The 23,726-nt window shown below is 42.4% G+C and overlaps 1 protein-coding gene across 2 annotated transcripts in view; it reads left to right on the top strand.

Moving 5' to 3' along the window:
- The window catches only part of hivep2a (HIVEP zinc finger 2a), a 181,021-nt gene that overhangs the window by 4,872 nt on the left and 152,423 nt on the right, over positions 1-23,726 (top strand). The window contains exon 2 of one of the 2 annotated variants that reach the window (XM_084083277.1): positions 7,426-7,455. The gene's annotated coding sequence lies outside the window, so the exon portion shown is untranslated. Of the gene's footprint in view, positions 1-7,425; positions 7,492-23,726 lie in introns of both variants that reach the window. The other variant, XM_084083275.1, reaches the window with a different exon arrangement.

The raw sequence follows: 23,726 nt of genomic DNA, 5'->3' as shown, positions 1-23,726 counted from the left end.
TCACGTTCTCTTTATATATAGATTTATTTTTTACAATCGACTAAATCCATTAGTTTGATTATCCACCTGCATTATACTTTGTTGTGTGTTGTGTGCTGTCTCTCTGTCTGTCTTTCTGTCTCTCCTTTTCTGCCCTCGTTTCTGTGTGTCTGCCTTCCTCCCATCTGTTTATGTGCATGTCTGTCTGTCTGTCTCCCATCTGACTGCATCTGTTTGTCCCCCTGTTTGTCTGTCTGTCTGTCTGATTGACTTGTCTATCTGTCTTGTCCCTGCCTGCCTGTCTGCCGGCCTGCCTGTCTGTCTGTCTGTCTGTCTGTCTGTCTGTCTGTCTGTCTGTCTGCCTGCCTGTCTGCCTGCTTGCCTGCCTGTCTGTCTGTACCGCTGGCACAGATGTGTTCCGTAATCTTCTGAAGTCAATTAAAACTGCACACACACATCATAGCTAGGGAATGTGAAATGACTACAGATGTATGGCACGGTGTGATGTGATGGGGTAACACACGCAAGCACGCACGTACAGACGCACGTGCGCACACACACACACCGACACACAAAGAAAACCAGCTTCCTCTTCTACCTTTTGATTTCTTGTTTATATTTGATATTCAGTTAAAGGGATATTTTCACTTCAGTATTTAGATAATATTTATATATTTGATATCCATTTAATCAGACACGGGTTCCATATAAACCAAATGAAAAAAGTTATTAAACACGGCTCCCTCACGTATTAGAAGGACAATATCAGTCGGCAGAGCCAAGGACGGGTGTTTTCATGAATCTTTCGTGGTTAAAATGGAGTTTTAAGGTACAATGGGTTTGTATAGGAAAGGGGGGGCGCTGATATTGTGCATGTTCGCTCACTGGAAACACTCTGCTACACCAGTGGGTCTCAAAGTGTGGTCCAGGGACCCTCATGGTTCCTTGAGGCGGTTCCCCTTGGGCGTTTAACTCTTGAGACTTAATAGTGTACCAAATTGTACACTCTCAGAGTTTTGGGGGTCCTTGAAATTAAAAAGTCTGAGAACCACTGTGCTACACTAAATGGAACAGAGCCTTAATTAGTATGATTGGTGTCTTACCTGTGAAGGAAGTAAGGAAGAGGCCCAATAGGCTCTATTCACAGCAGCCATATTATGAAGACATTCACAGGTGTTACCAATGATACTAATGAAGGCTTTGTTCCATTCTGGTCAAACAGAGTCAGGGTGCTGATGTTGTGCATGTTGGCCCACTGGAAACACCAGTGGGTCTACAGTTGGGGTCCAGGGACCCTCATGGGCTTCCAAATGGCCCCTTACAGGTGTGTAAGGACTGGGTGGGATGCTGGAGGGGACTCCCCTCTTTCTTTGGTGTTTCGACCCAAGTTGGGGCGTGGTTTTGAGGTCAGGTTTCGGCATAGTTTTTGCGAGGTTAAGGTTAGAATTTGTTTTTTAAGTCTGACGTAATTTGGTAGTCCGACGTCCAAGAGGCACCAAGCGCCGTCCACTCTTCATTGTAAACCAACATGTAGGAACCCGTAAATCTTTTTACAATAACCTCCTTTTTCAGAAATGAACTATTGAGGGTTAAAAAGGGTCCTAATGCTAATACCATAGAGAGTAAAAAGTAGGCTAATATATATATTTATATACATACATATTTATTATATATGATTATTATCATTATTATATATATATATATATATATATATATATATATATATATATATATATATATATATATAAATAACCATTTCCTCTTTGTCGTTGCCAGGAAAGCGGTAGAATGACACTTAAAGAATTAGGGATAGGCATATAACCCACGCTCACTTGGGACGAAACACCAAAGAAAGAGGGAGCCCCGTGTGTGGAGAGTAGAAGACCCCCCCCAGACATTTAAGGAAACAGATGTATGAACCTGGCTCCAGAATGAGACTTATGTGGGAGTTTTATAAGTCTGGGAGGTTTGTGCAGATGTGAGAGCATGGCCCAGGAGTTGGACTAATGGACTGGTCTCTGGTATAGCTACGGCCCAGGCCGACAATGGGCTCTATGCACAGCAGCCATATTGGAAAGAAATTGGGCCTCTCTCTTCTTACTTCCTTCACAGGTGTTACCAATGATACTAATGAAGGCTCTGTTCCATTCTGGTCAGGGGTGCTGATATCGTGCATGTTGGCTCACTAGAAACACTCCATTTTGGTTCCCAAATGGCCCCTTATGGTGGGTGTATAACTCTGAGAGTGTACAAATGGAACCAAATGGACCCTTACGGGTCCATTTGGTTCCATTTGTACACTCTCAGAGTTATGGGGGTCCTTGAAAATAAGACAACCACTATGCCACACTAAATGGAACAGAGCCTTAATTAGTATCATTGGTAACACCTGTGAAGGAAGTAAGGAAGGGGCCCAAATCATTCCCAATATGGCTGCTGTGCATAGAGCCTATTGTGTTCTCATGTCGTTTGAAATGGTTAACCCATTCAATCCGGGAACGCATCCACACATGTCTTCTGAATCCTAACAGTTTTCTAAAAAAACGTATGTTGCTATAATATCAGTGGTGCTCAAACGTTTTCATGTCAAGGACCACCCAAAGTGATATGTACTTGGCCGCCAACCCCCGCCGTTAAATGCAAAAATGCGTCTGTTTCTGGGAATGTCCCAAGATTTCCAGGTTTTCGGAGTTCAATTATGAAGTCTAAGATCTGTAAAGATCCTGGGCAGTTTTTATTAGGGTTACCATCCAAATTGGGTGTACTAGACCCTAGAAGCTAAGCTACTTAAAGGGGAAGTGACATACGCAAGGTGTACTTTTGGTGGTGTACTTTTAGTACACCTTCCGTATGTCACTGATCACATGACCTCAATCAATTCTAAGGTGTACTAAAGACAGTTCAATGTTGAAAATGAGTGGTATTCCCCTTTAATAAGCTTCTCTGTGTGGCTAGAAAATGTATAATATTCAATTGGATTCATGAAAAACCTCCATCAGTGATAATAAAGAAATATATAGAGCGTTGGTTCGCAAAATGGGGTCCGGGGACCCCCAGGGGTCCTTCAGGGAGGTTCCAGGAGGCCCCCAGCAAAATGTGTTAATACGCCGTCACAATCATTTTAACCACTTTATCAATTGTTGGCTATTCAAAAATAGCAGATCTACAAGCTCACAGCACGTCACTTTGTGCCACGTTGCGAGCTTGTACATCTGCTATTTTAAAAAAAGAATATTTGAACGTGTTTGAAATATTTTTAAATAATTTCGAATTTCTTAACACAAATCTGCTCTTCTGCGGGGTCCCTGGCACAAAACTTTTTCAGATGGGGGGTCAGCGACCAAATATATGTCAATTTGGTGGCAGGAAAAAGTTTGAGAAAAAGTTTGAGAACTACTCGTACAGTATAGAGTACTTCCAATGGAAAGACTCGGTGCCAAAATAAAAGGGAGAACTTTATGAATATATGGCAGCCGCTGATAGATTACTCGCCCAAGGATTTATCGACTCTGATTTATAAAGGAAGTGATTCATTGGATTGGAAAGCCCCGGTTGCACTCTTACAATTTGCCTGCTGATGTGCCCATGTGTGTTGAGTGTTTTTTTTATGAATGTTTGACTGTATGTGTATCTATAGTTACACGGTCATTGTAGTGTGCTGCTTGCCCTTCCTTCTTTTAGTTTTAGTTTTGACTGTCTTTAGTTTTCTTTGTATTGTGTGCTTTTAATTTATACCAGGGGTCTTCAACGATTTTCAGCCAAGGACCCCTAGCTGAGAGAGAGATGAAGCAGGGACCCCCACTGCATTGCATACAATTGTGTTGCAGATTAAACCTTTTCATAGATTTCATAGAGAGCTTCATTGACTATCATCAGTGGTGTGTTTTTTTTTTAACCACTTAAACCTTCGATAATCGATAGTACCTGATTTGGTCCTTTTCCCCCTCTACACCAAACCTCTGAGGATCCCCTAGGGGTCCCGGACCCCCTGTTGAAGACCTCTGATTTATACCATGTCTGTCGAAACGATTCCTCCTGTTGTTATAATAATATATTACTGTATTGTCCTAGTGGTTAGATGGACGCTAGTTCAAAGAGATTGTCACGTAAGGTATCGACAGTGTGGGGCCGAGGCGAGGGTCACCTTGAATTCCCGCGATAATAGACCGCCGCCTCCTGGTGGACAGGCGGGGAATAGGCCTTGTGTTCTTGTGATGGGTGCTGGGGGCGTAAATCCAGGCCGATTCTTCCAGTCTTCTGGTTAGCTATAGCTAATGGGGTTTCGTCGAGCTTCCTGTCCGACGTCCCACTGAACTCAGCCTCTCGTCTTAGGCCTCTGCAAAGGAGGTATAGCTATCCTTAGCTATCCTTCCCACTAAGGGTACCGTCGACCACAGTCAATGGGATCCTGTGGGCTGCCTTTTCGGAACCAATGTCCTGTCAGGGAGCAGAGCAGAGCAGAGCAGAGTGGAGCTGATTGGGTCTCAATAACCGCTGAGTTCTTCTGTTGGAGTTCTTCTGTTTGTGGCTTAACAACTATCTCTGGCTGAACACACTGTCATATGCATACCCATACCGTCTGACAGGTGTGTCAGACGGTAATCATTTATATCCAGGGTGTGACGTGACGTCTTATGGCGACGTCACGCTGGCATTATGCCCAAGTGAGGTGGTTTGCTCACAATTTCAGTTTGTCCAACTTAAAGATTTAATTATATACAAATAAAAAGAAGGCATTTTTAACCATAAGCCTGAAGCCAAAGAAATTGCAGATCTACAAGCCGGGCTCACAAGTACAGTAATACACACACACGCACACGCACACACGCACACACGCACACACACACAAAATGGGGTGAAACAGCGTTCAGTCGAGTTCATGCACTGCCTCATCCCTGCAATAAGTAGGCCAAGTTGCACTTGGCTTTGGAAGCAGCTGCAGTTTGCAGTGCAACACATTTGCAGTGCAGCAGCAAACGGCCGAACGGTACGACGACGCCGTCTGTTTCTTTCTCTAACTTCTCACTTCCGTTGGATAACGATGCGTTTTTTTGAGCGTGATGATGATGATGACGGGGTGACGAAGGTAAACGATATGCATGCACCGCGCACGCCGAGCTGTGCCACAGTCTGCTGAACTGTGTGGGGGTGTGTAACTGCACTGTTTTGTGTGTGTGTGTGTGTGTGCGTGTGCGTGTGTGTTCAATCATCTGAGAGCGGTAAGGGGAACCTGAGACGATTCGGGCGACCGAGGCCTTGACAGACACCTAAATTATTAAAACACACACACACACACACACACACACACACACACACACACACACACACACACACACACACACACACACACACACACACGCACACGCGTGCACCCTCTCTGCTCTCTCCCTCACTCTCAAACCCACACATGGTTGTGGTATGGGGTTGGCATGATGCGTATAGGATGACATGCATACCCATACATCTCTATAGCGTGTGTATAATGATAATAAAGTGGTTCCGAACACGTGTGCGACATGCCACCGTCATACCTAGAAGCACTTAGCTGTGTCACAGCGCTAATGAGCTTGTAGCGCCGAGTGGCTCCTTCAGCTCCAACTGAAGGCTCTGTGGTTTAGCCTTTTAGCTAACTGAGCAGAGGAAGAGGAGTAGGAGAGGGAGAGGAAGAGGAGAGGAAGAGGCGTTCCATTCTATATTAGCAGGAGATTTAAGGAGGAAAGGAGAAGAGGAAAGAGAGAATATATGACAGGAGAGAAAAGAAAATATCGTGTGTGTGTGTGTGTGTGTGTGTGTGTGTGTGTGTGTGTGTGTGTGTGTGTGTGTGTGTGTGTGTGTGTGTGTGTGTGTGTGTGTGTGTGTGTGTGTGTGTGTGTGTGTGTGTGTGTGTGTGTGTGTGTGTGTGTGTGTGCATCAACATATACTTAAAGTACCAAAAGTAATACAATGTTTGGAAAATGTCAGATCTACAAGCTCACAACGCGACGACGCGATGTGAGCTTGTAGATCTGCTATTTTATGTGTGTGTGTGTGAGATCCCAACTCTCACTATAGCTGAAACCTGTCTAAAAACCCCTATGGTATAATTCCCATGCCCGGTATGTATGCAAACACGAGCGAGAGAGCTTAATCAAGCATCCTCGTGTTTTGTGGATTCATGAATTATTAATACACTAGAAGACCATACCCGTGGGGGGATATTATGAGCACCCAAAGTGCGTCATGGTCCGCTTGTTTCACCGATGTGGCAACGCCGGCGCTTGTTTCACGCACATGATCTGGCAACCCGGGAGCCAGCGAACACAAAAACGCGAATAAACAGCTGAGATTTGGGTAAAGCATAAAACGGGCTCCGGTGTTCCGTGCGCATGGTAATGGGCAATGGCTGTGTGCAAATGCAGATCAATTGCTCCAGCCACTGGGGAGAACCGGGCAGAAGAGTTTTGGGCACACGGGATGATGATGATGATGTTTAAAAAAAGAGTCTTCTCTCATCACCACGGTGACATAATGCACCAGGTCCTCCAGCGAGGCACACACACCATCCCATGACTCAATCCTCCAGGATCATCCTCTCTGCTACAGTACAGAATAGTACGATTGTGTTGTGTCTTAAAGCCCGGTTTATTACTTAGCCGCACGGCCGTGGCCCAACGCTGGAAATAGCAGACCTCAACGAGCCTGCGTTGTGGGCTTGCAGGTCTGCTATTTGTGCATGTCTGATACTGTCTGTGTCTACTGTCTGATATTTAGGTCTTTCAGACTCACTGGCACTGCTGATTACTACCTGTTAGACCTGCAGGCTGGGCACCTGAATAGAGGGGAGGGGAGGGGAGGGGAGGGGAGGGGAGGGCATCGATAGGGAAGAGGAGAGGTGTTCATTTTGTCGACTAAAAATGTTCATCGACTACCTTTTTTCCACTGACGAAAACGAAATAAAAACCAAGCTACGATCACTAAAACTATGACTAAATACACTGACAACTTTGTCAATTAAAAACTGGACTAAAACTTAAACTAGACCGAAAATAGCCGTTCCACTTGAGCTATCTTCGGCATGCAGCTGAGCATAAATCAGGCATTACGACGCCATCACTGGATTCACGGCCCGCCAAAATACATTTTAGTCGACTAAATCAACTGTAGATTTAGTTGAGAGGACAAGAGGAGGGGATGGAGGGGAGAGGATGGGAGGGGAGAGAAGAGGAGAGGATCTTTAGAAGATGCTATAAAGATGAAGTGCCTTGCACTTGAGAAGATACTGTATGCAGCTGTTATTCTTTATAACTGAATACATATGCGTTGTGTGCCCTCATGTCCAGCTACCCTTCCTTTGTCTAGCATCTCAAACACCTGTAACACCTGTATACGTTCATATACTGTACTTCGACATACTATATCATTCTCTCTCCCACCATCTTTCTCTCTCTCTCTCTCTATCTCTGACAGGTGGTGGGACCACACCAGATTGTGGACTAGGTGAGCTGCACTTGAGAGCTATAGTTGCTACTACAGGTTTGTTCCTTTTCTCAAATACGTGTGTGTGTGTGTGTGTGTGCGTGTGCGAGCGGCACGCACGTGCGTTCGCGTGTCTGTGTCTTTTTGAATATGTTTGCATTCTCAGTGGTATCAGACGATACAGTGACGAGAGACAGAGTGAGGGGGGCGACATGTACCAGTAGTACCCGTCATGATTCGGATTCGAACCACAACGTGGTGCGCTGACCGAAGCTGTTGAGCCACAGCTTGTCCCTGAAAGTAGTTTAGCTTAAGTCATTGGTTCTCAAAGTGGGGTCCGTGGACCCCCAGGGGTCCTTGAGGGAGTTCCAGGGGGTCCCCAGCTAAATGATGGATAGTTAGGAACCAAATGGACCCTTATGGGTGTGTAACTCTGTGAGTGTACAAATGGAACCAAATGGACCCTAACGGGTCCATTTGGTTCCATTTATACACTCACAGAGTTAAATTAACATTGATTTTACAATATAAATTGGGGTCCCAGAGATAGAAATGCCCTTTAAATGAGGGTCCTTAGCCTAATGCATGTCGAACTGGGGGTCCTTGAAATTAAAATGGTTGAGAATCACTGTTAAAGCCGTAAAAATCTTCTCTTATTGGGGGGTCCCTGGCATATCTTTTCAAATGGCGGTCCGCGGGCTAATAAGTGTCAATTTGGGGGTCCTTGACCTGAACAGGTTTGAGAACCACTGGCTTAAGTAAACCCAATGTATTGAAACAAAGGTTAACTGGGATGTACATTTAAAGGGGCACAACACCCTAGGACGATGTTTGTAGTTTGTTTTCCACTTCAGGTGAAAAAAACTACAGCTGATTAAAAACATGGCAGACTAGTAAGCAACACGGCTGCACCAAACAAATTAATAATGAGTAGTTACAGTAGATTTTCATAGGTGTGTCCAAGAGCATGGCCAATGTGCAAGCATGATAGACAGTATTGACACACCTAAAGTCTAACACACCTATTATCAATTTTTGATTAGCTGCAGCTGTGTTGATTACATCACTGTGTACTAATTGTACACAGTGTTTTACACTGCTGTAGTTTTTCACCTGAAGTGGAAAACAAACTGCAAAATCAGCCTATAGGGTGTTCAAGTTCTAGGGAAAATGCATTAGTTTAGGTAAATGACCCCAAAATGTACGGAAGTGAAATTTAACGGGGTCAGCCCTGTGTTCCCCGGGTTCTATGTTCCCCCACTAAGGTTAGGGTTAGGGTTAGGTAAGCGGGGAACATAGACACGCTCCCAATTTAACAACTTAAACCCCATATAATTTTTGTACGACAAAATGGTGAAAATAGCCAATCTACAAGCTCACAACGCTCACAACGCTCATAAACGTCATAATAGGTGAACATATTTCAAAACTTTCAAAACAGCAGGGAAAAAAAGAAAGAACTCTTCCTTGCGCTCAAGCTTAAGGAACGGATGCCAGGTTGAAAGTGTTTTGTAAATACGGTATGTTTTGAAGATACTTTAGGTTCAGCTAAGGTAAAGAAAGAGTACGTTTTAGACGACACGGGGAGGTGAGATGAAAGTAACGGCGAATAATTAAAGTCGGAGCGAACGCACAGTGTGTGATGCGAGCCGAGGACAGTTTGGATGAGGCGTGAGACCGTGAAGTGATGAACAGAAGTGAGTTATTTGGGGCAAAGTGAAAGCGTAGGTGCGATTAAAAAACCCACATGACTCGCTCGCTATGTGTTATCTCAGGTCGAAGTCTGTGAGTCGGAGAAGACAAGGTGATTTCACAGAAGAGAGGAGGAAATGGAGGGACCTCGTATCTTTTCATAATCACCATCATTACGGATTCAATTGGCTGGTTTCTTTTGTCTGATTTTCAGACACTAAAGAGATGGAGACGGAGATAAGGGCAGAGAGAGGTGGAAGAGGAAGGCTGCGGTGTCGATTTTGACGGCACACTTTGATTTAGTTTTAGTCATAGTCTTTTGAATAAAAATTCCATTTTAGTTTCAGTCATATTTGAGTCATCTGAAATGTTTTGGTTTTAGTCCACTTTTAGTTGACTACAATATCAGAGGATTTGAGTCAACTAAATCTACAGTTTACGTACCAGTCGTCATAGTTTTAGTCATCATAGCTTTAATTATTTTATTTATTTTCGTCGGTGACCAACATTTTTCGTCATAGTTTCAGTCTTGGAAGGTAGACGGCGAAGAGAAGGAAGACGGAGATGGAACGGTTTTGTGAGTGAGAGATGAGGATGTGTTCTGCCAATACAAAGAGAGAGAAGAATCAGAATCGGTTTATTTGTCACATCACAGTTTTACAGGTGTAAAGCAGTGAGTGAGATTCAGTTGTGTAGTGTAAAGTAACTAAGTACTGTACTTAAGTACAATTTTGAGATATTTTTTTTACTTTACTGGAGCATTTCCAATTTTCAATAATGTTACTTCTACTCTCCACTACACCTCAGAGGCAAATATTGTGCTTTTACTCCACTACAATTATTTGAAAACTTGAGTTACTAGTTACTTTGCAGATATAAATGATCATATTATAAAACATACATTAACCACTTTAGCCCTATTTTATACATAGGCAAGCTCACAGCGTGTTCCGATGTGTCACGTTGTGAGCTTGTCGATCTGCTATTTTCAAACAGTTTAGTACTTTCACTTTTAGTACTTTAAAGGAGGAGTTCACCCAAAAAATGACTTGTTTTCTATCAATTACACACCCAATGAAGCCTCGATTTCATGGATTTATTTTTGTTTTTGTGGCATTCCTAAGACAATAATTTGATGACCGTGTGTATTTCCGGTAGGAGACACAAATAATCTACTCTGTGTCTCCTACCGGATACATTAGCCGGTAGGAGACGGGAATCAAATTATTGTCTTAGGAATGCGACAAAAACAAAAAAGAATCCATGGATTTCAAGGCTTCATAGGGTGTGCAATTGATAAAAAATAAGTAATTTTTTTGGGTGAACTCCTCCTTTAAGTATATTTTGATGCCAATACTTTTGTACTTTTACAACACAGGCCTTTTACTTGTAACGAGAGTATTTTTTATATTGTGGTATTGCTACTTCTACTTAAGTCAAATATCTGAGTACTACTTCCACCACCGGTGAGATTATTTCTTTGTGTGTGTGTCTGTGCGTGCTCCATCGTTTTGTTGTATTCCATCGGAAGAGCACGTAATAGAGGGAGAGTGTGGAAATACAGAAAAGGATTCAAAAGAGAAACGAGAGAGACAGAACAGACTGCCTTTCTGTCTTTCTTTCTGCGAGACAGAGGTGGCGCGAGAGGTTGGAGGTTAGAGATGGTTGCAGACGCGGAGGGTTGGGAACTGTATTCACTTCCACCGAATTTAACTCTCACACAACGCATTGTGCTCGTCTGTTGCCACGGCGACCGTGCTTCGTTTACTGGAGGTGCGAGTGAATCGTCTGCTGCTTGCAGCAAACCCTGTGGGACTGTGGAGCTGCTACTGTACGAGCTGCTACTGTGCATATATATACCAGTCCAGAGGGTCCTCAGTGTTTTACAGGCCAAGGACCCCTTTAGCTGAGAGAGAGAGAGATGAAGCACTATACATAATTGTATAAAATTGTGTTGCAGATTACTTTTTTTCCCCCGTAGATTTCATAGACGGCTTCGTAGACCTGTTTGACAGACACACTGTCGTCAGTGTTTGGTAAATTAATGTTTGCTTACACATTATATTTTATTTACTTTTTTTGAGCTAAAAAGCATTATTTTACACTTTGGCTATTGAAAAATAGCAGATCTACAAGCTCGTAGCGCTATTTTTGAAAAATTGTGAAAATGTGTGCAAATCTTTTGAATATATATATATTCTTTATTTTTACCGATCTACAAGCGCAGCGCGACACGTTGTGAGCTTGTAGATCTGCTATGTTTGGCGAAAGTTCACCCCAGGCCAGAATAGGGATGCCCCCCCCTGTGTGTAGCAGACCATTAACTATATATTGCGGGCAAGGTGAACTCAATCGAATGCCCTCGAATGGATTTGTCTCCCTCTGTCTTTTGTTCATCTCTATCGCTCTTCATTTGTTTTGATGGATTGATTGAATCATTCTTTTAACATGCATATGAACAGTACAGTACAGGTAGTACAGTGAAAGGTATGTACGCTAAAAGGATAACTCAAATAGTCCCAGGGGCTCGTTTCTATTGTGGTCCATCATTGTACTTTGTCTCTCTCTCTCTCTCTCTCTCTGCATCTCTCTCTTCTCTCTGTATCCATCTCTGTCTGAGTCTGTCACTTACTTGTCGGCAATGTCTTTACGTTTGTGTGCATGCGGTTTTGTTTGTGTTTACGTGCGCGCGTACATGCACGTGTGAGAGATATGTTCGGGCTGTGTGCTGTCTGTCTGTGTGGACAGAAATAGATCATGTAAAACATCCCAGATCACTATCAGAAGCTCAAAGAGCAACGCACGCACGCGCGCGCACACACACACACACACACACACACACACACACACACACACATACACATACACATACACATACACATACACACACACACACACACCGTCACTTACAGTACATACACAAACAAACTGTCAGTGCATTTGCACATATACGTGTGTGTGTGTGTGTGTGTGTGTGTGTGTGTGTGTGTGTGTGTGTGTGTGTGTGTGTGTGTGTGTGTGTGTGTGTGTGTGTGTGTGTGTGTGTGTGTGTGTGTGTGTGTGTGTGTGTGTGTGCGTGCGTGCGTGCGTGCGTGCGTGCGTGCGTGCGTGCGTGTGTGCACAGTAGGTGGGACACAGAAGGTGGAAAGTGTAATCATTTTCAAACAGTAGTAATGTATGTTAATGTGTATTAATAATCTAAATCTCTAAAGTAATCAGTGAATAAAGCTGTCAAATAACTGTAGTGGAGTAAAAAACTTGAATAAAAGTTAAATATTTGCCTCTGGGATGTAGTGGAGTAGAATTTTAACCTCTTGACTAATGTAGGGAAACATTTGCCAAAAATAGCGGATGTACGGCACGTTTTGACCTTGTAGATCGGCTATTTTTGGTGAAGCGATTTGGTGTGGATGGAAATAAATCAGTCCAAGCACAGTTTTAACTCGAGGCCATTCCACTGAGACAAGAGGGTATCATCCTGTAGATCTGACATGCACGTCTGTCAGATCTACAAGCTCACAGCATTGTGAGCTTGTAGATCGGCTATTTTCAAATAGCCTGTGTATGAAATGGGGCTAAAGTTGTTAATGTATGTTTTATAATATGATGATTTATATCTACAAAGTAACTAGTAACTAAAGTTCCAAATAATTGTAGTGGAGTAAAAGTACAATATCTTCCTCTTGAGATGTACTGTAGTGGAGTAGTAAAAGTAAGTAAAAGTATTGGAAATACTCCAGTTAAGTACGAATACCTCAAAATTGTACTTAAGTACAGTACTTGAGTAAATGTACTTAGTTATTTTACAGGTGTGTGTGTGTGTGTGTGTGTGTGTGTGTGTGTGTGTGTGTGTGTGTGTGTGTGTGTGTGTGTGTGTGTGCGTGTGCGTGGAGGTTGTAGTTGAGAAGATGCAGGATAAATGCATGGAGGGATATTAGTAGAGACTGTAAAAAAAAAGAAAGAAAAGTGAATGAAACCGACAAAACGATAAGTAACCACGGAGACAGCCAAGCCGCTGCCGCCGCGGGCGTCATGGCAACCGTCTCAATAGCCGGCACACGGGATGAAAGTACCAGCCTCCTCCATGGTCCTCAAAGTGGGGTCCGGGTCCTTGAGGGGGTTCCAGGGGGTCCCCAGCAGAGTAGTACCCGATGTACCAGTGTGTCAGTCTGTCTGGCGTCCCTTTTAATGACCATATATATGGTGAGATCTCTGTATCTGTCTGCCCTTGTCCCTTTAACTCATTCACTGCCAGAGTAAATTAATAAATAAAGCCCAGACTGCCAGAGATGTTTTTTGATTCTCTTACCTTTTCAAGTCACAGAATATTCATCTCTAGTATGATCAATCCCCTGATGGTGTCACTGTTTGGCTAGTCAAAACTCATGGAAAAGTGGTGGAAAAGTAACATTACTCAAATACTGTACTTTAGCAGTGGTGGAAAAAGTACTCAAATGTTTTACTTAAGTAAAAGTATCAATACTGCAATGTAGAAGTACTGTTACAAGAAAAAAGTCTGGAATTAAACATTTACAAGTAAAAGTGACATCTGCTATTTCAGAAGGTAACATCTGCTGGGCCATCAATAGGAACAGCAGGCTGAAAGCTCTCAGAGTTAAATTAACACTGATTTCACGATATAAATTGGGGTCCCAGAGAGCATTAAATGGGGGTCCGTCGCCTAATGCATGTCAAACTGGGGGTCCTTGAAATTAATGGTTGAGAATCACTGAGCCATTAAAATCTCCTCTTATGGGGGTCCCGGGCATATCTTTTCAAATCGGAGTCCGCGGCCAAATACACACTAATCTAGGGGTCCTTGAAATTAAAAAGTTGGAGAACCACTGTTTTAGATCAAAGAATATCAAGTGCCCGTTCCGTTGCTATGGGGACCATGGCTTGGAGCGTCATGTCTGTCTTTGCCCTTGATACGCACAGCACACACACACACGCACACACACACACACACACACACACACACACACACACACACACACACACACACACACACACACACACACACACACACGCATGTTTTGTGGCTTCTGGACATGTTGCATCTCTCTCTCTCTCTCTTCCTCACTTTCTCTTTGTCACTTTCAGTTACTTCCTCTCCGTCCCCCTCTCTCCTGTATCATTATCACTCTCCTTTATTATCACTTTCTCTCTCTCTCTCTGTCTGTCTCACTCTTTCTCTCTTTCACGCCCTACATCATTACCTATCTCTCTCCCTCTCCCTCTCTCTCTCTCTCACACTCACACTCTCTTTCCCCACGTCTGTCTTCAGCTCATGCATCACCCGTTTTTGTGTGTGTGTGTGTGTGTGTGTGTGTGAGAGAGATAACACAGTATTGAAATTTGAATAGGATTATGGCATACGGCCGTTGCCAAGGATGACCGCAGTTGGCTTTTTCTTCCCATTTCCGCCCGGCGACCCAGAAGTTAGAATGGTGTCACTGTTTGGCTAGTCAAAGCGCATGGAAAAAACGATGTGGTGGAAAAGTAACATTACTCAAATACTGTACTTAGGTACAATTGTGTGGTACTTTTACTTGAGTATTTCCATTCCGTGATACCCTCTTGTCTTAGTGAAATGGCCTCGAGTTAAAACTGTGCTGTGCGACTGTGCTTTGACTGATTTATTTCCATCCACACCAAATTGCTTTGCCAAAAATAGCCGATCTACAAGGTCAAAACATCTGCTATTTTTGGCAAATGTTTCCCTACATTAGTCAAGTGGTTAAAGACTTCTCTTCCACTACATCCCAGAGGCAAATATTGTAATTTTATTAAAGTTTTTTTACTCCACTACAGTTATTTGACAGCTTTATGTACTGAGACCTTTAGCTAGGTTTACGGTTTGGGGTTGGACTACCGGGCGGCAGTGGCTCAGGGGTACAGTGGCCGGCAGAGCAGCCGGATGGCAACAGTGAGGTTTCCAGCTCGATTCCCGGGCTCCCCCAGAGTTAATGTCAAAGTGTCCTTGAGCAAGACGCCGGACCCTTAATTGCTCCCGATGAGCAGGTTGGTGCCTTGCATGGTTTCCTCCGCCATCGGTGTGTGTGTGTGTGTGTGAATGGGTGAATGTAATGCACAATCTATGTCAAGCGCTATATAAATGCACCATTTACTGTACCATTTAGTTACGCCTGGTTTATGGCTATATGCACCAACTCAGCGACCATATTGTGAAGACATTCACAGGTGTTGCCAATGATACTAATGAAGACTCTGTTCCATTCATGGTCAAACAGAGTCAGGGTGCCGATGTTGTGCGTGTTGGCTCACTGGAAACTGCTCTGCTACACCAGTGGGTCTAAAGTTGGGGTCCAGGGACCCTCATGGGCTTCCAAATGGCCCCTTACAGGTGTGTAACTCTGAGAGTGTACATATGGAACCAAATGGACCCGTAAGGGTCCATTTGGTTCCATTTGTACACTCTCAGAGTTATGGGGCTCGTGGAAACCACTGTGCTACACTAAATGGAAAAGAGCCTTCATTAGTAGTATCATTGGTAACACCTGTTAGTCCATGAGCCAGAGCCCCAAAATTGAGTAATGATTACCGAAAGAGTGGGCAAAACCAAACCTATATTAAATTGTTCATAGGGTCAATACGAGTAAATAAATATATGATAACCTTTCCACAGGAGCAGCTTTTTCATGGTTATCACACCTTTTGTTATTTTCCCCATACGTACATGACAGGTGAAAAAATGACAACATTTAACAAAAAATGACAAAATTAAAAAAATAGTTATCATAATGAAACTTCCTGAGTTGATTACAAGGATTTATCGTATTACAAGTTTTCTGAAATTGTATATTTAAATATGCAAATTATGCATAGGAAAATATGCACACAATTGCATAACTTTCCAGAATCAACATTGGAACATTGGACAAAGCCAGAGTCAACACACTTATTTCATTTTGTTAAGATGTTGGAGTCAAAGGTTTTTAACGAGGGAATATTCAATATCTGGCTCAATTTTGGGGCTCTGGCTCATGGACTAAATGCCTAATTTGCATATTTAAATACACAATTTCAGAAAACTTGTAATACGATACATCATTGTCTTCATGTAAGTAATCAACTCAGGAAGTTTCATTATGATAACTATTTTTTCAATGTTGTCATTTTTTCACCTGTCATGTACAGTACATATGGGGAAAATAACAAAATGTGTGATATGTGTTATCATATATTTATCTACTCGTGTTGACCCTATGAACAATTTAATATAGGTATGGTTTTGCCCACTCTTTCGATAATGAAATCTTGTCTGGCTCATGGACTCTGAAGGAAGTGATAATATGGCTGCTGTGCATAGAGCCTATAGGGAGGTTAGGGGTTCGATCCCCGTCGGTTCATACCATAGACTATAAAAAGGCCTACCTGCTTGGTACTCAGCATCAAGGGTTGACATACTAACTAGCGTCTTGTCCAGCGGGTGTACTTTTACATAATGGCTTGGGGGTGTACTTGTATATATCCTGGAACTGTTTTCCAGACCTGGAAAAGGTTTGGAATTTTTAAAGTGTTCTGGAAAATGATTTGGCTATGCATTCACCAGTGGTGGAAAAAGTACCAATACTGCAACATAGAAATACTCTGTTACAAGTAAAAGTCCGGGATTCAAAATTTACTTGAGTAAAAGTACAAAAGTATTGGTATCAAAATGTACTTAAAGAACCAAAAGCAAAAGTACTAAACTGTTTAGGCACCGAGTGCCGCGCTATGAGCTTGTAGATCTGCTATTTTTGAGAAATCTTGAAAATGTGTGCATATCTTTCAATATATATATTTTTTAAAGCAATTTTTTTCAAACTCAAATCTTTGCTTCTGGGGGTCCCTGGCACAAAACATTTTTAGATGGGGGTCTGCAGCCAAATGTATATCAATTTAGGGGTCCTTGGCATGAAAAAAGATTGAAATCCACTGCTCTAAAGCACGCAAAATGACAAGCTGACGACGTGACGTTCACAGCTTGTGCTCGATTGGCTATAGCTATACCGTCCCATAGCTGGGGGGTTCTCAACCTTTTTCAGGCTGTGACCCCCCAAAATAATCATAATTATTTCAACTGGGGACCCCCCCCCCCAAAAAAAATAATCACTTTTGAACCGGGTACCCCACACACCCTGATAAGCACTTGGAATTGTAGGAGATGAGGAGGCATTACATTTCGTTTGACCCGGTTCCACAGATAAATATTGTGGAAAATAGCTCACAACGCCTGTGAGCTTGTAGAACGTTTTATCTCTTTCTTATATCATTTGACAATAGGCTCTATGCACAGCAGCCATATTGGGAATGAATTGGGCTCCTTCCTTCCTTCCTTCACAGGTGTTACCAATGTTACTAATTAAGGCTCTGTTCCATTTAGTGTAGCATAGTGGTTGACTTATTTTCAAGGACCCCTAAAACTCTCAGAGTTACACACCCACCATAAGGGGTCATTTGGGAACCAAAATGGAGTGTTTCTAGTGAGCCAAAATGCACTATATCAGCACCCTGACCAGAATGGAACAGAGCCTTCATTAGTATTATTGGTAACACCTGTGAAGGAAGTAAGAAGAGGCCCAATTTCTTTCCAATATGGCTGCTGTGCATAGAGCCTATTCGGCCAATGTTTGACCAGTTTGTTGATTACTTTTGATGTTTGTTGACTTTACTTATGGTCTTTTTTCTTTCTTTCTTTTTTAAGTATTAAAAAGGTCTTAAAAGTCTTTAAATTGTCACTTAACTGTCATCTGGGGACCCCCCCCCCAAAAATTACACCCCGGGGGGTCCCGACCCACAGGTTGAGAACCACTGCCATAGCTGGACGGGACAGCTTGTGTGGGAACCCTGTATATCAGTGGTTCTCAACCAGTGGTCCGGTGACCACCAGTGGTCCTTGGGGGGGGGGGGGGTTCCAGGTGGTCCCTGGTGGTCCCTGCAAATTAGTTAACACAGCGTCAAAATAATTTTAACCACTTAGCTTTGGCTATTTTTGAACAATCTTGAAAATGTGTGCATATCCTTGAATATATATATTTTTTTTAAAGCGAACATTTTTAACTAAAATTTTTGCTTCCGGTGGTCCGTGGCACAACACATTTTCAGATGGGGGTCCGCGGCCAAATGTATATCAATTTAGGGGTCCTTGGCATTAAAAAAAGGTTGAAAACCACTGCTGTAATTCAATGTTCTGTGTGTGTGTGTGTGTGTGTGTGTGTGTGTGTGTGTGTGTGTGTGTGAGTGTGTGCGCGCGCGCACGCGTGTGCGTGGCTTCGTTGCTGACTACAGTAGTGTGATAGAATTAGTTGCCGTGGTTTCGTTTCCGCCTTGTTCTTCATGCAAATTATGCCTTTGTCTCATTCTGCAGCCTGCACACTTCCTGTTCAGGGTGTGTGTGTGTGTGTGTGTGCGTGCGCGCACTTGCACGTACTATATATGTGTGTGTGTGAGAGAGAGAGAGAGAGAGAGAGAGAAAGTGATTTTTTAAATAGTAAGTGTGCGTGCATGTGTGTGGGCATGTGTGTGTGTGTGTGTGTGTGTGTGTGTGTGTGTGTGTGTGTGTGTGTGTGTGTGTGTGTGTGTGTGTGTGTGTGTGTGTGTGTGTGTGTGTGTGTGTGTGCGTGCGCGCACTTGCAGGTGTTTGCTAGTTGGGGTCAAATTCAGAGTCACCACAGTGGAATTCGGTCCACAATAGAATAGATAAACCCAGCTGCTCTGAGTATTGACTTGATTACCATGCACTGCGGCCACATGGCGCTCAAAGAAGTTAAAATGTATAACCTGTATTGTAATTTGATCTGAATACGTACCTCTTCAGTCTCCACCTTAGCCCGTAGCACTTGACCCAGTAATGACGACCGTGCATGCAGACTTAACCCTGGTCATTTGTTCTCATTTTTTTGTTACTTAGGCGTGTTTTTTTTCTTGACCACAAGGCTCAAATGTATATTGCCTCTTATTACTTCCTTCACAGGTGTTAGCAATGATACTAATGAAGGCTCTGTTCCATTATGGTCAGGGTGCTGATATCTTGCATGTTTGCTCGCTAGAAACACTCCATTTTGGTTCTCAAATGGCCCCTTATGGTGGGTGTGTAACTCTGAGAGTGTACAAATGGAACCAAATGGACCCGTAAGGGTCCATTTGGTTCCATTTGTACACTCTCAGAGTTATGGGGGTCCTTGAAAATACGACAAATGTAACTTAGATAGCGTGTCATTTAAACAGATGCTATAGGTTCATTGTTTACCTGGTATCTTAATCGTTTCAATGTACAGATTATTATTTTGATAGTATAGTGTTTAGACTGATGCCATAGGTTCTGAGGCACTACACTGTCTCTCTGCATTTGATGTATGTGTTTACTTAGCTTATTATAAGTTGCTCTGGTTTAAGAGTGTTTGCTAAAATGCCTAAATTGTAAATTGGAGATAAGAGGTTTCTGACATGATCCTATGGTGTCAGAAGCTGTGGCTGAGGGATGTTTTTGATGAGCTCTCTGCCTAGTGAATGGATTTCACGCTCATAACACGCTGAATGGACGGACATTAACCAAGGTTGTCGCTGGTAGCCATAGCAACCGCACCTCGCGATTACAGAGGGACCGACGAGGCAAGGTTCTCTAATATGAATCACACATGCAATCGAATAGTCCGTTTTTTTGAAAAGGGATAGAGAAAGTACTGTATAGTGGTGCTGTAGGGCAACGAACGAAAACATATATCGAAACCGATATTTAGAGCCGAATAACAAACATCTGGCTTTATCGAACAGGGAGTGTTGGGAGGGAGGAGTAGGACGAAGGCTCTACGTTCCTCCTGGTGGGGGCTCCTTACTGGCAGGTGAGTCAGTAGGAAACAACGCACATGTTTGTGAGGAGGAATCAATCGGCATAACGACTAAATTGGGGGGAAAGAAAAAAAAAGATGGTTCATATAGTAATCGAGGGGTAGGTTATGCTTTTCTTTTTTCAAACAACGCAAATAGTTTTTTTTTACTCTTTATATAATCGAATAAATTGATTATATATACAGATTAACCACTGTGTTAACCACTTATGTACAATTTTTTAGGTATTTTCACTTTACCGGTGTATTTCCAATTTTCAATACTTTAACTTTTACTCCACTACATCTCACGGGCAAATATTATACTTTTACTCCACTACAATTATTTGGAAACTTGAGTTACTATAGATACTTTGTCGATTTTGATTATTATTACAAAACATACATTAACCACTTCAGACCTATATACATTTCGGCCGCTTGAAAATAGCCGATCGACAAGCTCACAATGCGCCGCGGCGCATTGTGAGCTTGCAGATAGGCTATTTTCAAAAGATTTTTATACATTTGAAAACTTGACAAATTGGATTAATGCGGTATTATACCTTGTATTGTACTTCACATTTTCCCATGGGCCACCTGTAATTATGGCATGGATGGACCGCTGGTTGAGAAACAATACATTAACAACAACGGATTGGAACCCATGTTATAGTACACTACACAATTGGTTCTTAAAGTGGGGTCCGGGGACCCCTAGGGGTCCTTGAGGGAGTTCCAGGGGGTCCCCAGCTAAATGATAGATTAGGCACCAAATGGACCCTTATGGGTCTGTAACTCTGAGAGTGTAAAAATGGAACCAAATGGACGCTAACTGGTCCATTTGGTTCCATTTGTGCACTCTCAAAGTTATATTAACATAAATTTAACAATATAAATTGCGGTCCAAGAGATAGAAATGCCATCAAATGGGGGTCCGTAGCCTAATGCATGTCAAACTGGGGGTCCTTGAAATTTAAATGGTTGAGAATCACTGCTAGAGCCGTGAAAAATCTTCTCTTATGGGGGTCCCTGGCATATCTTTTCAAATGGGGGTCCGCGGGCTAATAAGTCTCAATTTTGGGGGTCCTTGACATGAAAAAGTTTGAGAACCACTGCACTACACTACATTTGTATGTACTTGTGCATTGTATGGGTACACTTGTGCAGTGTTCCCACTGGGAATGAACACATATCATCTTAATGCTCTTAAGGCCGAGGGAAGAGTGTTGAGTAGGAGAATTTGAACTATGAGTGTGCACTTCCTTGTGCTCCCGGGGATTTGGGGATGTTTATCCTTTTGGAATGTGAGTGGAATTCACAATTTAGAATGTATGCATTTTGGAATTTATAGTGTGCACCCTACTCTGGAATTTAGGCTTCTATAAAACGCCTCTCTGCTATTATGCGCGCTATAGGGAGCAACTTGGGCCACTAGTTTATTTTTCTAGGAAGGAGGGGAAAAAAAGCACATTTCAAATATAGTGAAAATAGCGAGCTTGTAGATCTGCTATTTTCCAACATTTCTGGGAAATGTTTATTAGTATGAGGTTAGGTTTATAGGCATAGTTTTTGTGAGGTTACGGTTATTTTTATGTTATGTGTTTTTTTTTAAAAGCAAAAACTCCAGTACTTTAACTCAAGTACACATTTGACAGAGAAACTGTCACTTGTCGTGGAGTCATATTTAACCAGGAATATCTATACTTTGACTCGAGTACAGGTCGTCGAGTACTTTGTCCATACCGCTGTTGGTATGGAACAAGCGAGTCAGGGAGGCCCGGGCCGGGCGGAGCGCTGAGTCATGGACCGATGACTTCCTTTTCAGTTTGACACGGGGAGCAACGGCATTGTTATGAATGGAACTTCTATACATTAGTGTCTGTGACTCATTGAACTGAAGCTCATATCGATGTGACCGACACGGTGACTCATACCGAAGCTCATATCAAGGTGTGACTGACGAGGCGCGCGCGTGCATGTGCAGTGGTGTAAAGTAACTAAGTACATTTACTCAAGTACTGTACTTAAAGTACAATTTTGAGGCACTTTTACTTTACTGGAGTATTTCCAATTTTCAATACTTTTACTTCTACTCAACTACATCACACAGGCAAACATTATACTTTTTCTCCACTACAATTATTTGGAAACTTTAGTTACTATAGTTACTTTTTAGATTTAGATTATTATTATTACAAAACATACATGAACCACTTCAGCCCTATATACATTTCGGCCATTTGAAAGCCGATCTACAAGCTCACAATGCGTCGCGATGCGACACATTGTGTGCTTGTAGATCTGCTATTTTCTAAAGCTTTGTATACATTTTATACATTTGAAAACTTGTGAAATGGGACCTTCTGCATAATTACTTTTACCTTTGGCGCTTTAAGTGCACTTTGATACTTTTTGCTACAGGCCAATTTTGAATTCCGGACTTTTACTTAACAGAGTATTTCTACATTGCAGTATTGATACTTTTACTTAAGTCAAAAAAATTGTTGTGTGTGCGTGCGAGCGTGCAAAGGACATGCGTTGTCTCCTCTTTTCTCTTCATCTTTGCTTAGCTTCCCTGTGCATTACCTCATGATCTCTCTTTCTTTATCCTCTCTCTCTCTCTCTCTCTCTCTCTCTCTCTCTCTCTCTCTCTCTCTCTCTCTCTCTCTCTCTCTCTCTCTCTCTCTCTCTCTCTCTCCCTCCCCTCCCCTCATCCCATTCAGCATCCCTCGTTCCATTTCTCTCTCTGCATCTTCCTTCCTTTTTCGCACATTACGTTTCCTCTCTCAATCTCTGTCTTTCCTCTCTCCCTCTTTCTCTCCCTCGCTTTAATTTTTTTTTTAATTGTTGTAACATCTTGTGTATGACTACACTCATTTAGTTTTCGTCCCTCAGAGATTATAGCAGCTATCACATTAATAATATTAATAACAACAACAACAACAACATAAACAACGGCCAAAAAGGATTAATCAAAGAATAGCTGAAGTATTAAAAAAAAAGAACAGTTTAGCCTTTGGTCCTAGCGCTAAGACCTGAGGCGATTCTTTAAAAAAATCTAAATCGTAACAGTTTTTGGGAAAAAATCTAAAAAAAAATGTTTTCAAGATTTTTCAAAAATAGTAGATCTACAAGCTCGTAGCGCGGCACTCGGTGCCGCGCTACGAGCTTGTATATCTGCTATTTTTGAATAGCCAAAGAAATCTAAAGTGACACAGATGCGTTCCAGGTCTTAATGGGTTAAACCATTAAGACATTAAGACCCATTAAGACACAGATGCGTCTCTGTGTCATGTTCATATTTCTTTGGCTGTTAGCAGATGAGCTTGTAGATCTGCTATTTTCATTTAATCGTGAATATTTGTGCAAATCTTTGAATATATTTTTAAAATTTAAAGCAAACATTTGTAAAAAAAGAACTCAAAGTCTCAAAGTATTTACTTCCACGGTCCCCCAGAAGCAAAGATTTGAGTTTTAAAACTATATGTATTGAAATATTTGCACACATTTTTCACGATTTTTCAAAAAAAATAGCAGATCTACAAGTGCGTTCCGGGATTAAATGTGCTTGAACGTGCTGTGTGCAACATTCTTACTCCTGGATTATACACATCTATTTACATGTATGTATGTCTGTGTCTATTATAGAAACTGTAAAATGTCTCCTTCTCTCCTTTACTGTATCTCTCTCTCTCTCTCTCTCTCTCTCTCTCTCTCTCTCTCCCTCTCCCTCTCCCCCTCTCTCTCTCTCTCTCTCTCTCCCTC

The sequence above is a fragment of the Gymnoscopelus microlampas genome (genome assembly GCF_963454915.1).
Source record: "Gymnoscopelus microlampas genome assembly, chromosome: 16".
Classification (NCBI taxonomy): domain Eukaryota; kingdom Metazoa; phylum Chordata; class Actinopteri; order Myctophiformes; family Myctophidae; genus Gymnoscopelus; species Gymnoscopelus microlampas.
The sequence above is the reverse complement of the archived record's forward strand: the minus strand, read 5'-3'. Positions and strand labels throughout refer to the sequence as shown.